Here is a 15,782-nt window from a genome sequence, read left to right as displayed (position 1 = left end):
ACAAAAAAAACTCACCAGGAGAAGTGTAACGATAATATGCATAGGGATGTGTTCTTAGGTCGCGAGGTGCAGTGCACAAATTACTGATGTTGCCACTTGCACATGCCGAAGTGTACATGTTCTACGCCGATGACGATAGACGTACGAAGACGATGATAATCTACACCCGTATCCAATTTAACGTTTTCGGTCGAGTCTGCAGACACACTTGTGGTTTCTGTACACATACGAACATGCACATATCAAGGACGCATTTTAACCAGAGCGACTCCCATCGCAACCTACGTCTGCAAAAAAAGTAATGCTGATATAGGATGATTGCTGCACAGTCAAAGTTCAACAATACACACATTGCCACGTGCAACACAAACATATTCTAAGAACACGGAGATAATGTAAATGTTATCCCTGATGTTAATAATCACAATGAAAATAAAGCGTCCATTGTTAATTTTAAGTTAATATTCGCGTGAACTGACTTGCGTGATTGTCCAATTTAAACAAAAACATATCATTAAGGAGGATACTACATAAACATTACGAAATGGAGATTATCCCTCGTATACAGCCACACTCAAAATAAGAGATTAGATGAGGAGAGAGCATGTACAGTCTCCGTCGGATGGAGTTACTTGGTGATTAAGCTAAAGTCGACATGCGCTGAGAAAAAGTTGTTAACTAGTGAATCGTTAGTTTGTTTTCAATGCAGAGGTTTTTTCATTCATTCAGCAAAGTGAGTTTGATAAATTTCAAAGCACTGATAAAGGCAATGTGTTTGCTTGTATGACGTGATCAAACAAACGGATGCTTTCGGCTGCTGTCAAAAAGGATACACCCGTAAAGATCTGACAAATGAAGATGGTTATCATACGATAATACGTGGTGGTGTGTGTATGTGTGTGTGTGTGAGTGTATATGTGTGTGTATGTGTGTGTGTGTTTGTGTGTGTATGTTTGTGATAGTGTGTGTATGTATGTGTGTGTGTGTGTGTGTGTGCGTGTTAGTGTGTGTGTACTGTGTGTGTTTGTGCGTGTGTGTGTGTGTGTGTGTGTATGTGTGTGTCTGTGTGTGGGTGTGTGGATGGGTGTCTGTGTGTGTTTGCCATTGTGTCTAGTTCCAAAACTAGTCTAAACAATGACGTTGTTTCTGTGTAACAACCTAGAACGCAAACAAAACACAAATTATGTCTCGTAGCCGTTCGTTCACCATTGAGTGTGTCTCCCTGTTAGAGTCTTCCATCTCAAAAGCATCTATTGTTGAAGGCATTTCTAGTGCATGTTTTCAATGCTCAATTGAAGACAATCGTTGCCAGAGTTAAAGGTATACAGCACATGGTTTAATATATTGCGACAGATTTTGCATCAATGCAATTTTCTGTAATTGTTTTGGAAGTTATTTTTGTGTGTTTGACCTGTGTTTGTTTTTCTGTCCATATTTATTTTACTTAATCATTTATTCATGTGTATCATACTATTTTCTATAAATTATTTGATGGGTTTTTCGCTAGAGCGGCTGATTCATTGATTCCATTGATCTTTGAATACAATATAGTGTGGTTATCGACAGCTTCCTTGTCCTATGCCGAAGTGTGATAACGATTAAACAAACAGTATAGTGTCCGCCTTTTTTTAAATATCGTTCTGAGTGACTGTCTCAAGGTTAAGTCCACACTACTGAGCTGTATGTTGTAAACTAAACTGGGAGAATTAGACATGATGTTTGACGCACATATTTAAATTTGCACTCAACAAAATAGAGATGGAAATATGTATCTCTGTGTGCGGAAACTGCTGCGTCTGTGCCTCTGTATGACGGCTTACTAGTGCCAAAACCTCATAATTGTAATTATCAAGGGAAAATTAGTAATTTGATAATTACCATTTTCACGTGTTTATTACTAATTTTCCCCGAATAATTACTAACTTTCACCTGTTAATTACTAATTTTTAGTTTTGGCTCACTTCCTGACGGATTGCTAGTGCCAAAACTAACAATTAGTCATTTTCCCGTGAAAATTACTAATTATCCCGTGACAATGAGTAACTAACGAGTGAAAACAGTAACTGACAGCGTTAATTAGTAATTGTCACGTTATAATGGGTAACCCCAGGTTTTGGCACTAGTAAGCCGTCATACTTCTGTTCAGAACACACACACACACACACACACACACACACACACACACACACACCACCACCACCACCACCACGTATTATCGTATGATAACCATCTTCATTTGTCAGATCTTTACGGGTGTATCCTTTTGGACAGCAGCCGAAAACATCCGTTTGTGTGTGTGTGTGCGTGTGTGTGTGTGTGTGTGCGTGTGTGTGTATGTGTGTGTGTCTCTCTCTCTCTCTCTCTCTCTCTCTCTCTCTCTGTCTCTATCTCTTTCTCTGTTTGTCTCTGTCTGTCTCTGCGTCTGTCCATCTGTCTGTCTGTCTGTCTGTCTTTCCCTCTCTCTCTCTGTACGGAAGAAATGAGATTTAAGACCTGCCAAAAATAAGTGCATATGGAATATTGTGGCTACATCATGCGTCGCACAACTACCCTCTCCCTGTGATACATTTCTCGTAAATTGGCCCAACATCAACTGGACCATGCAACCACGAATCATGCTATGCTGAAGTGAGGAAGTTTAAAGATAAATATGTCCCGTGTTATTGCCAAGAGTGACTTGGTATAGGTATAGTTAGTTAGATGGTTGGGTAGGTAGTTGTTGAGGTAGTTAGTTGTTTAATTATTTTTGTTTTTAGTTAGTTAGTTAGTTAGTTATAGTTAGTTAGTTAGTTATAGTTGTTTAGTTAGTTAGTTAGTTCGTTAGTTAGTTAATTAGCTAGTTAGTTAGTTTGTGTGTTTGTTTGTTAGTTTGTTTGTTTGTGGGTTGTTTTCTTCTGAGAACGCTTTGGTAGTAACGCAGGTTTGATTCATACAAATTATTGAGCACTGACAAAAATAGTGTTCGTGAGAATTAGTCTTATAGGAACCGTGATTTTTATTTCAAAAAGCCTGGCCAAAGCTATGGCGTTTCGCTTCATGGTTGAAAACGGCAAAGAAAATACAATGAGGTATTGTTTTTGTACTATATGTTATTGTTTTTATGTTGTATTGTTTTTATAATTGAGGACCCTTGCCGTAGGCATTGAATTGGCACATACTTTGTATCACTACATCTGCCAAACAATTCCCTCTGCTTTCATTATTCATTTGTATGGCAAGATAGTAAGACCAGACCCTCTGCCTCTGTACGGTAAAGTCACTTACACTTCTGCAGCTGTCTGTGTTCATTGCCGATCTACGATGCTTCTCCTGGAAATGCTTCTTCTTGGCAGTACTGCTTCGCTGTGGTTTGGAAATGCTTTCGCCGAAGATCAATGTGAGTACAGAATTAAATGCAAATGTGTGACCCGCTCCAACAAAAGGATAACAAAGTCGATGTGGCCGAACAACGATAACCGCAATAAACCTGAGCCATGGCCAACATTTTGGATTTTGAGTTGTTTGCATTTCTGCACTCTACCAAATGTGTTTTATCTATTCTGTAAATATCAATTTCAAATTCGCTTTGCAAATATAATAAACATGAGGTTTAATTGCACCGCAGACGCACCTGTTTTAACCCCCGCATAATTTTTCTTTTTTCGCTTGTTTTACTTAAAACAAATTTCATATTCATTTGTTGTGATGCATATTGAAGACAAGTTAAACTAAACACCTGTTGCTAGGGATGTTTTACTCCTGTGACCTTCACACCTGCTTTTCTCAAAATGGCCGCTTGAGTTTGAGCAACCTTTAAATTGCTATATCTCATCAATACTAAGCAATATACACTTGTAGTGAAGACCATCTGAAAGCTGCTTGGTTATCTTCACTTTCAATGGATACCAAAAAGTCAAAATGTTAAAAATGACACTTTGTTATCCGTTTGTGGGAGTGGGTCACATTTTTTCATGCACGCAATTGTAATCAAATTGTGTAGTCAAAAAAACTAATTGTTTTGGTGTGTTGTTTCCATGTTCAGGAAGAAGAAGAAGAAAACAAAAACAAACAAAAAAAACCAAGAAGACGAAGAAGACATGTAGCGTATAATAACACCTCCACTTCTTGGTCACTATGTGAACGCATGTTTGATATCACATATATTGCACTGTAAGGCAGTTGGAGCAATGCTCAACAAAGTACACATTACGCTAACATGAATACCCATTGTATTCAAATGTACTTTTTTTTTCTTTTAAAAGGTGTATTCTTCAAAACCAACGCCAGGCTGGTCCCAGGCAAAGATGGATTCAATGCAACACTAGCGTTCACTGTGAACGACACGTGCAAAGGCACAGACAGTTCATTGAAATATGTTAAGATTGTCAAAGAAACACAAATGAATACTGGAACTGAAATCCTCGGTCAAATATTCTATAAAAACGAGTCCACATTCCTCCATGCCGGTTGCTCGTACGACGAACAAACCAGCACTTTTTCCATGACAAGGTCTACTGACAGTGACAAAGGAGAAACATGGATGCTTGTAGGGGAAATGCACAGCGGGTACAGGTTTAACAAAACAGTTGATATATCGCTAACAATTACGGGTAAGAATGATTAAGTTATACACGCATCAACGTCTCTTCTTCTCTTAACTTATTTCTGTCTTTCTTTTCTGCGTCTACCTCTTCCATTTTTACATTTAGTCAAGTTTTGACTAAATGTTTTAACATAGAGGGGGGAATCGAGACGAGGGTCGTGGTGTATGTCTGTGTGTCTGTGTGTGTGTGTTGAGCGATTCAGACTAAACTACTGGACCGATCTTTACGTTTTTTTCATTTTTTTGATAAATGTCTTTGATGACGTCATATCCGGCTTTTCGTGAAAGTTGAGGCGGCACTGTCACGCTCTCATTTTTCAACCAAATTGGTTGAAATTTTGGTCAAGTAATCTCCGACGAAGCCCGGACTTCGGTATTGCATTTCAGCTTGGTGGTTTAAAAATTAATTAATGACTTTGGTCATTAAAAATCTGAAAATTGTAAAAAAAAATATTTTTATAAAACGATCCAAATTTACGTTCATCTTATTTTCCATCATTTTCTGATTCCAAAAACATATAAATATGTTATATTTGAATTAAAAACAAGCTCTGAAAATTAAAAATATAAAAATTATGATCAAAATTAAATTTTTGAAATCAATTTAAAAACACTTTAACCTTATTCCTTGTCGGTTCCTGATTCCAAAAACATATAGATATGACATGTTTGGATTGAAAACACGCTCTGAAAGTTAAAACGAAGAGAGGTACAGAAAAGCGTGCTATCCTTCTCAGCGCAACTACTACCCCGCTCTTCTTGTCAATTTCACTGCCTTTGCCATGAGCGGTGGACTGACGATGCTACGAGTATACGGTCTTGCTGCGTTGCATTGCGTTCAGTTTCATTCTGTGAGTTCGACAGCTACTTGACTAAATGTTGTATTTTCGCCTTTCGCGACTTGTTACATTTAGTCAAGTTTTCTCTAAATGTTTTATCATAGATGGGGAATTGAGATGAGGGTGTGGAGTATGTGTGTGTGTGTGTGTGTGTGTGTGTGTGTGTGTGTGTGTGTGTGTGTGTGTGTGTGTGTATGCGTGAGTGTGTGTGTGTGTGTGTGTGTGTGTGTGTGTGTGTGTGTGTGTGTGTGTGTGACGTTTAAAAAAATGGCTTTGCTGACATCATATCCTGTTTATGTGAAAGTTGAAGCGGCACTGTCACGCTCTCATTTGTTCAATTAAATTGGTTGACATTTTGGTGAAGCAATCTTTGACAAAGTCCGGACTATGGGATTGCCTTGCAGCTCAAAACACACACACACACACACACACACATACACACACACACACACACACACAAGCACCCACACATGCACACATACACGCACACACACACACGCACACACACACACACACACACACACACACACACACACACACGCACACGCACACATACACACATTGCAGCTCAGAACAATGTGTTTTGGGAATGTTGTTTTATCTAAATATTTGATTAAATCGTCATATCAGTAAAACTAGTTTGTTAAAGTACCCTCGAACAGTTGCTCAAGGACTTTTGTGATCACATGTGGTCTTGCATAAGATGTCTTCAAATTGTCGTTGTTTTTCTGTTCAGATGTTCCAGAGCCCTTACCTCTAGTCATGATTGTGGCTGCCTCTGCTGGCGTTGTTATCTTGATTCTTATCATCACTCTGGTACTTTGTGTGCAGAAGAAAACATCACGTAAGTAAACACCAACAAGACATCGTTGAACAGACACTCTACCCGATACCCCCAATCTTCCCCTCCCCCAAAAGGAAGCCCCCTGCCCACCACCCACCCCTCCCCCTGAACACATGTTGTGTTTGCCAAAGATGCAGTGCTACTAGGTCTACGCCTTCGCATTTGAGTATACAATGGGGCGGGGATGTAGCTCAGTCGGTAGCGCGCTGGATTTGTATCCAGTTGGCCGCTGTCAGCGTGAGTTCGTCCCCACGTTCGGCGAGAGATTTATTTCTCAGAGTCAACTTTGTGTGCAGACTCTCCTCGGTGTCCGAACACCCCCGTGTGTACACGCAAGCACAAGACCAGGTGCGCACGAAAAAGATCCTGTAATCCATGTCAGAGTTCGGTGGGTTATAGAAACACGAAAATACCCAGCATGCTTCCTCCGAAAACGGCGTATGGCTGCCTAAATGGCGGGGTAAAAAACGGTCATACACGTAAAATTCCACTCGTGCAAAAAAACACGAGTGTACGTGGGAGTTTCAGCCCACGAACGCAGAAGAAGAAGAAGAAGAAGAGTATACAATATATGGAAAACGTAAATGCATGCATTTACACGTCTGTGTGTATGGAGGGGGAGAGGGGGGGAGGGGGAAGGGGGGGGGGGGGGGTGAGCGGGAGGCTAGTATGGTTATTGTACGGTTGGGTTTGCACCTTCAGTTACTTACGGCTACATCCAACGCAACAGTAGAGGCACCATAACGCACATTCATAATTAGTAATCATGTAATGTAAGCGTTCTCTTGAGTTCGTATCCCTATAGTTTCAAGTTTTATTATAGACATTGTATCATGTGTAATTGAATAACACCTTGTTTAAACCAATGGTAAGCAATTAGATACGTGGATAAATATTTTCATGAGAGAATTAATTGTTCGAATGATCCAACAAACATTAGTTTAAATGTGTGCGTACAATGTTACTGACGCCGAGTTTCATGGCGATGTCATGTAGGAAAGCCTTTATTTGGAATTAAACGGTTCTACATAATGTTAAAGACAGTAACCCATGCATTTGAATGCATACTTGTTTCAACGGTATCACAAACTGATGTGATTAAAAACAAACACACAGTCAGCAACCTTGTTTATTGAAGGTTTAAGTCGCCCTTTTGCATATGTTAACACATCGTTGTAGGTGATCGGCCGCGACGTTCATCAAGACAACTGGAGGCTGAAGAAGAGTACTCCAGCTACCCAGCTTTAGGCAACCTGGCTGCCGATCCATATCCGTTATACTTTGAGGACGCTGCAGAAGATCCACAACTTTCACCCACACAGTCAGATGTGGATTTGGACGGGTATACCTTCCCCGATCTCCACCTTGCCGCTGAAAGCCCTAAACATGGCTCAGATCCACAGTACAAGAATTCTCAAGTTTCAAGGGAATATAGTAACACGCTTAGACCAGGCACACGCAAGTTTGACGACGATGGTTATATATCTCAGGACGCTGGTAATACTCAGGGTAGCGAAACGCCTGCTGCTAGATATTACTGCAATCATGCTGCAGTTCCCACTGTGTTTCTGCAACTTGGAAATTAACGCTGCTTTCCAACAGCTAAATGACTAGACCAGGAGAAGCTCGAGAATAAGCGAAATATCTGACTTTTCAAAGAAAAAGTTTAAAGTAAAAAGCTATATTCTGCATGACTCTAACTTTGTGTCATCTTGTTTTAACTTTAATTTTGATATTGAAATATCTAAAATGTGTTTATTGAACTTTGCATTTGTAATAATTCGATGACTGTTTAACAAAAACGCTGATATGTTTATTGTACATGATTTTATATTTTTCCGATTTCTTTTTAGGTGTACGTAGAGATCGAAATATTGTATATATATAAATTTAAAAAAAAAAGTGTATTGACCCTTGCATTGTTTCGGCAAGCAGATGTTAACGTCTCGCTTTGACAAAGTCATCCAACAATAATACACAAAACAAAAGTACTGTCAGTGTTATGAATGTGTTGTTTATGTGTTGTTGCTGTCAGGTTTGTAACACATTGAAATGTAGTTGTCAGCTTATAAGTCCCACTGACTCTTTTTGTTCAGACTTCTTTCCTTGGCAATAACTAAGTAAAACGCTGAGAACAATATTGGTAACGTAAATTGGTTAGGGAAGTATGAAAAGCAGAGTTTTGCAAAAACATACTAAGACCGTATTTGGGGATAAGAAATGTCAACTCTATCTTGCATGACATGTGTATTTATGAAATAGCAAACATACCTCACGGTAAGTATGTACATAAATCCTTATTGAAATACAATTGAGTTTGTAATATTGAAATGTTGTCCTAGGTAAGTTTAACAATGGAACATAATGCGACCCTCAACCACGAAATGAGTCGCATGTAAACTCGCGCGGTTCTGCGACAGGCTTAATATAAGTCCGGGGAGTCACGGTCTGGTAAAAGTGTGAGGGTCACCTTAGTCACAGGCTTATAACTCAAACAGTTTTCGCTCTTTTCTAAAAACGGTTTTCACCACTGGATAGAGCATAACAAAACTCTTTAGGAAAATGTGAAAATAGAAAAATCATGCAAAGGTGACATGTGACTCATTCCGTGGTGGAGGGTCACATATTATGTATTTTGAGCAAAAGGTTATGTAAAGATTTCTTCGCCATCATAATATAAGTGAGGTGGCATCATTCTCCGGACATTTCTATTTGTGTGTGACAATATATGGGCGAGTACTGTTTGTGTAAATTATCTTTACTGTGCTTAGCTCATGTTGATGTTGTGTTAATGTGCTATCAATACTTAGTGCTGCAAAAACATGTACGATGCGAGAAAAAAAAAACACACACTTATTATTTAGCTATAGCTTTAAGTTTATGTCTTGAACTTGCATTCGATTATCTTATGCGGAAATGTTATTTCTTTAATTGTGTTTGTTTGAATCGTTCTGTCTGATCCTTTTGGTTGTATTCATTTGTGACCCTCCACCACGGCATGAGTCGCATGTCAGCTTTGCATGATTTTCATATTTTTACATTTTCCTAAAGAGTATTTTCTGCTCTATCCAGTGGTGAAACCCGTTTTAGAAAAGAGCAAAAACTGTTTGAGTTATAAGCCTGTGACTAAGGTGACCCTCACGCTGTTACCATACACTCTCCGGACTTATATCAAGTCTAGCGCAGAACCGCGCGAGGTGACATGCGACTCATTTCGTGGTGGAGGGTCACATTTTGTTTTATTGTATTGATTGACAATACCTCTAGAAGCTTTGAGAAGACAATGCTTATTTTGTGTCTATATAAGTTTTGAAAATGTGTGTGCACATCCGTTTTTTTCTGTTCGTTTGACTTTACATTTTGATAAGCTTGTGTCTCCTTTCTTATACACGCCCATGAAAAATAAAACTTGTTTTCAAGGACATTAAATGTATTGAATTCTGATATTACATTGTTCGTCATTGGAAACTCAGTTTTCATTGTAAATATGTTATCATAGCGATTCGCCAAAAGAAAGAACACAGCATGTTTCCGAGTGTCCATATTGTAATAAATTAGTTGCCTACAAACATATCTTCCTAAATCTAACATATGAAAAGAAGTGTGTGTGTGTGTGTGTGTGTGTGTGTGTGTGTGTGTGTGTGTGTGTGTGTGTGTGTGTGTGTGTGTGTGTGTGTGTGTGTGTGTGTGTGTGTGTGTGTGTATGTGTGTTTTCGATGGGTGGGAGGAGGCTCTTCTGTCAGCCATATTAAAGCGTTACTGTTCAGTTCAAATCCAAACCAGAATTTTACAATTATTTTATGGAAATTGTTGAGGGAGTATACCCCCCTCACTCCTCCAATCTCTCCCCTACCACTTTCTATCTCAAGTTTCCTGTCCAGTCTCTGTCTATCTTATTGTCCTGCAGATGCTCTAGTATGCATTCATTTCTGCAAATCACTGTCAGTGACACATCAAAGACAAAGTGGACTTGTAAGGGGGAAACCATGACTTTGGAGAGGGAAGTTATCGCATTTACATAACATTGTACATACATAATTGTGCACTGATCGATGATATTGGCTGTTAAATTTAGAACTGGACTTTTGAAACAATGTAGCAAAGCAAGAAGAAATTGGAAATCCAGTCTGTTGAAACATCTTTGCATGCTGGGCCATACGTGGCCTTGTGGTGTTTGGAAGCAAGAAGAGTTATCCTGCCACCTTGAAGGAAATAATTGACCAAACCTTCTGAAGCTATTCACGTGTTCATCAAGTGAAGGAGATGAGTTTACTCGGCGCGCTTTTTCTTATCAGTTCTCTTTCGCCAATAATTCAAGGAGCCTACGCGGAAGAAGAATGTGAGTTCCTTTTGGCCATGATTGATTCCGATAATTGTGACTCTCCACCACGGAATGAGTCGCATGTCACCTCGCGCGGTTCTGCGCTAGGCTTAATATAAGTCCGGGGGGACTGTGGTAAAAGTGTGAGGGTCACCTTAGTCACAGGCTTATAACTCGAAAAGTGTTTGCTCTTTTCTAAAACGGTTTTCACCACTGGATAGAGCCTACGACACTCTTAAGGAAACTGTAAAAAATATGAAAATCATGCAAAGGTGACATGCGACTCATTCCGTGGTAGAGGGTCACATGTATGCTCCCATGCTATTCATCGTTGGTATAGCGTCATGTAGAAGGATGGTCACATCGCGTGTAAAAGCCTGAACAGATCCGAGACGGTGGGGCAACATGTTTTTACGAGGCGGAGTGGGTTAAACACGCTTGATAAATGTGACCCTCCACCACGGAATGACCGCAACACGGTTGGCCTAGTGGTAAGGCGTCCGCCCAGTCAGCGGGAGGTCGTGGTTTCGAACCCCGGCCGGGTCATACCTAAGACTTTAAAATTGGCAATCTAGTGGCTGCTCCGCCTGGCGTCTGGCATTATGGGGTTAGTGCTAGGACTGGTTGGTCAGGTGTCAGAATAATGTGACTGGGTGAGACATGAAGCCTGTGCTGCGACTTCTGTCTTGTGTGTGGCGCACGTTAAATGTCAAAGCAGCACCGCCCTGATATGGCCCTTCGTGGTCGGCTGGGCGTTAAGCAAACAAACAAAAAAACCACGGAATGAGTCGCATGTCACCTTTGCATTATTTTCCTATTTGTTAAATTTTCCTAGAGAATGGTGTATGCTCTATCCAGTGGTGAAAACCGTTTTAGAAACGAGCGAAAACTGTTTGAGTTATAAGCCTGTGACTAAGGTGACCCACACCCTGTTACCAGACACTCCCCGGACTTATATTAAGCCTAGCGCAGAACCGCGCGAGGTGACATGCGACTCATTTCGTAGTGGAGGGTCACAAATGGTTAATATCTAGCAGGTTGTAGCACTCCAATTGTGTGAATGCACTAACAAATGCATATTTTGTTTGAGACAAAATCGTTCCTGCACAAAGCTCTGGCTGAAAACGAGTCTTAACGTTTGTATTACTGTCTCTAAGCTTACTTCACTCCCGTGTCTTTAATGAGCTATATAATAGTTTAATATGTTTTAGAAAAATACGATTTAATTATGTGAGGTCATACTATATTTCTTACCCGATAATCTTTCTTTGAAGGTCCCTTTTTCAAGACCAACACCACCTTGTACCCCGACAAGGACGGCTATACCGCGAAGCTCACGTTCAGTGTTTACAACACCTGCAAGGGCAATCAAAGCGCTCTCACGTCTGTCAAGGTGGCCAAAAGTACTGAAGACATTTACCTTGAAATCATCTGTAACATAGCGTTTGTAAATGGATCCACAGTGCTGGCATCGGGCTGCGAGTACGATGCCGATTCACATATGTTCTCTGCGAAGAGACATAATCAAAGCAGGGATGGAGACACCTGGATCCTTGTTGGGGAGCTGCAGAATGGCGAACAGTTCAACAAGATAGTTGCATTCTCACCTCAAGATAACGGTAAGCAGTATGACAGTTGACCCTGTCCTTGCGACCACCTCTCAAAACCGATCGCCTGCCCACAAAGGCCACTCGAAGGGATCACAGACGATGTTTGTCTTCATTATAATCCTCCTTGCCTTAGTCCCGTGGTTGGTCGTTATTGACAGGCTGACGTCTTCCTCTGTCTCTTTCTGTGGTTCTTTAATATAAAAAGAAGTCGCGTAAGGCAACATTACGCCAAAAAAAAAATAGGTTTGTTTACGGTAACATAGGCCCAAAAAATAGGGTCGGTAGGTCGGGATTTTTTTTTTCTTATTTTTTCTTTTTTTCCAAAAAACCATATTTTTACGTTCTTTTGCAAAAAAAACAAAATATATATTTTTTTTTTCCCCAAATGCCAATTAAAAGTCTAGGGTCGCGCGAAAAAAATAGGGTCGGTCGGGTTACCGTAAACAGACCTATTTTTTTTTTGGCCTTAGAACATTAAGTTATTCAGTCGAACTCACAGAATGAAACTGAACGCACTGCATTTTTTTTCACCAATACAATACAACTTCGTCAATACCCGTGACAAGCAAAGAGTCAAAACTTCACTGAATGTAAAAACTATACGTATAATTTTACAAAAGGATGCACTCAATGTGAGTGTATAATGATGCCATGACTACCCACGTGTACTTTACAATCACACAAGAAAGAAACACATACACAAATAGTTTACATTAATTCGGCGTCCTCTGCTCTTCCCAAGTTGTACTTACTAGACTATTTATGTCCCAAAATGTAGATCTTCGATAAAGTCTTTTCATGTGCTGCATTTGGAGTTTGACAAATATGTTCTATTTTTTCTTCTTCCTGATTGTGAACTACACTGTGCGTGCCATGCAGGTTCACTTTGCTTCGATTTATTATGTGATATATCTTGGTTTGGGAGTTGGAGACAACTCTATACCATTTGGAACTGTTTTGTAAATTTGAACTTTTAAACAATTACACTTTAAAACAATGTTAGCTTGCTGGTATTGTTTTAATCATCCTTTATTTATTTTCCAGATGTCTTTGTGCAGTATCCTCTGTTACTAACAGTGGCTGCCGCTGTCGGTACTGTTATCCTGATCCTCTTGACCATTCTTGTCGCTGTGTGTTGTACACAGAAGAAAACTTCGGGTAAGTTTGCGTTTTGCTGATTATAAATAGATAAATCGTTCTTAGTTAGATTAAGCAGGACTACAATTCATGCGTGTTTCTGTGCCATGTTCTGGGTTTGATTTGGTGAGCAAGAGATCGTATGTGAGTGTGTCTGTGTGTGTGTGTGTAATTATGTGTGCGTGCGTGTGTGTATGCCGTTTTCTGTCTGATTCTTTGTTTACGTGTCCGTCTCATCAAACTATAACATCGTTAACATTATTAGTGAGCAATTAAGTATACATGGCGTTTTTGCAGGGGGGAAAACACACGAATTCAACGCCTGCATGAGTTGCTTTAGCTAAGTAATCAATGAATTAGTGTGTACATTCACCAATAATGTCAACAATTGTTTTAATGTTTAAGTGCTTATACGTACCAGTTTAAATCACACATGCTGTGATTTGCTTCCTTGTTTTTGATGCCAAGAGGATGAGTGTTATTAAAATGAAAAGGATTGAAGAGACAACAAAGAGCATTTGTGCGGGAAGAATTTGATACGTTCAATGTATGCATGTCAAATCACACGGTACAGATATGTGGGGCGTTCAATATTCATACACATCACAGTTGAACTGGTCTGTAGAGTCCATTCGATAAACTGACTAAACATTATCATTGTAAACGTGCAGCGGCTATGAAGCGGGGAGGGGGGGATAATATGGAAGAAAAAGGACGTGCTCTCAAAGGCTGCCATATACGTAGCGTTCATTAATTAATTCCTATTTTTTACATGTGCCAATAATGTTATAAAACTGTACCTAAGGGGATATAATAACGAGTAGCTGTAGCTTTCGAACACAGAAAATATTATTTCAGTATTGCAAAGTGGTTTTGATAGTGTCGAATGTAAACAAAACAGTCTCAAAGTGAAAGTGGATGTTTCCCGGAAATTGCGAAGTTAACAAGAATACAGAAAAGCGCGCTTTCCTGCTTAGCACAATACGCTACCGCGCTAATCTGGCGTGTCAATATCACTACGTTTTGCACGTGGAAGGTGAGCGATTTCCTTCACGCGGGGATTGGCGACGCTGTACTGTCTGTGTTGACGGTCTAAAAATAGCCCAAGTCCTGGAGAACATAGCAATAAAGAATTAATTATTTCTCGTAATTGGTAAGGACTTCAAAGCTAAAACTTTGCAGGAAGCTTAATTTATACATCTCCGCAACGATGGGAAAAGCCCTGGAAGTAATTAAATAGGACAATGTCAGCCTTTAAGGGCAGGTTTAACAGTACTGTACATAATTTGAGTCTGCACGCTCATGAACACATGTTTTCACAAATAATGGTTGTATTTCCCTGTTTCTCAGAATGTGTTCATTTGTGACTGTGTTCGCAGATGCTTCCCAGAGCGCCCCCCAAGCTGCAACACACTTTCACCGCCCATTTGAACATGATAATATGTTCTACCTCCATCCAGTTCGCCCTGCTGTTGAACAAGATGTTTCAAACGCTCAAAGCGCTGAGGCACAACCCCAGAGATACAACACACAGCCAGAAGAGGACAAAGAAGGATACACAGTGCCCAATCTGTCACGCCCAACGACACGCACAAAAACTTAACTGCTCCGCACCATATGTAACAACAATAACAGTAACAAACCATTTATCACCTGTTAAAATGAATACATAAAACAGAACATGTCCTTCGAAATACAAGAAGTTCTAAGCTTCTTGCAAGGATAGCTAACCTCGCACAACAAGAACTGGCTAACAGAAGTATAACAATGATGGCTTCATACAACCGGATGCTATCAATTCAGAAGAAATCAAACTGCCTGCTACAAGACGGCTGCATTTTAAACTGTAATTTATCCGCTTTGAAACTGACTGTGAAGGATGTGAAGCATCTACCCACAAAGGGAAGATTTATATAATATATACAATGTGTCTACCTTTTCAATTGGTTGAAAATCTACATACATGTTACCACGGTTCCCCGACCTTGCGTTAACTTGGTCAGAAAAAGCCTCTATTATTACCAACAAGGGGACATTCTTGCAAATGCCATTGCAGCAACAACATCAGACACATTCTCTTAATGAACACAGGTAACTTGAACAAAATGTTTATTATATTATCTGACAGCATTGCATTTAAAACAAAGTGGTTAAACACAGAAAAGGTAAATGTTAACAATGCTGTTTAATCGGCCCGAGAACACTTCTGTGTTAATTTAACTTCGTCCTAGAGAGCAATGTAATATATTTACATCAGATAATGACAAGTACAGGAGGTATTATCAAGAACAATTATGGAGGGGGCAATCGACAAGGGTGAAGTGCTAATGTTTTCACTTTGAATCACAGGTACACAAGCAGTGTGATGCAGATAATTAAATATATTTGTTTCCTTTGTGTGTGCGTATGTGTGTCTGTTTGTCTGCCTCTCTGTCTGACTCTGTGTCTG

The 15,782-nt window shown here is 39.8% G+C and overlaps 2 long non-coding RNA genes across 2 annotated transcripts; both read left to right on the top strand.

Annotated features, from left to right (window-relative positions):
- The first annotated feature begins 3,222 nt into the window (after positions 1-3,222).
- LOC138972163 (uncharacterized) lies at positions 3,223-6,267 on the top strand. Its single transcript, XR_011457468.1, has 3 exons — positions 3,223-3,376; positions 4,242-4,589; positions 6,158-6,267. It is a non-coding gene; the product is annotated as an uncharacterized lncRNA (long non-coding RNA).
- Positions 6,268-13,239: 6,972 nt separating this feature from the next.
- LOC138972162 (uncharacterized) lies at positions 13,240-15,419 on the top strand. The gene is made up of 2 exons (XR_011457467.1): positions 13,240-13,354; positions 14,713-15,419. It is a non-coding gene; the product is annotated as an uncharacterized lncRNA (long non-coding RNA).
- Positions 15,420-15,782: the final 363 nt, after the last annotated feature.

Source organism: Littorina saxatilis, linkage group LG8 (genome assembly GCF_037325665.1).
Source record: "Littorina saxatilis isolate snail1 linkage group LG8, US_GU_Lsax_2.0, whole genome shotgun sequence".
In the NCBI taxonomy this organism is placed as follows: domain Eukaryota; kingdom Metazoa; phylum Mollusca; class Gastropoda; order Littorinimorpha; family Littorinidae; genus Littorina; species Littorina saxatilis.
This window is presented reverse-complemented; position numbering and strand designations above follow the sequence as displayed.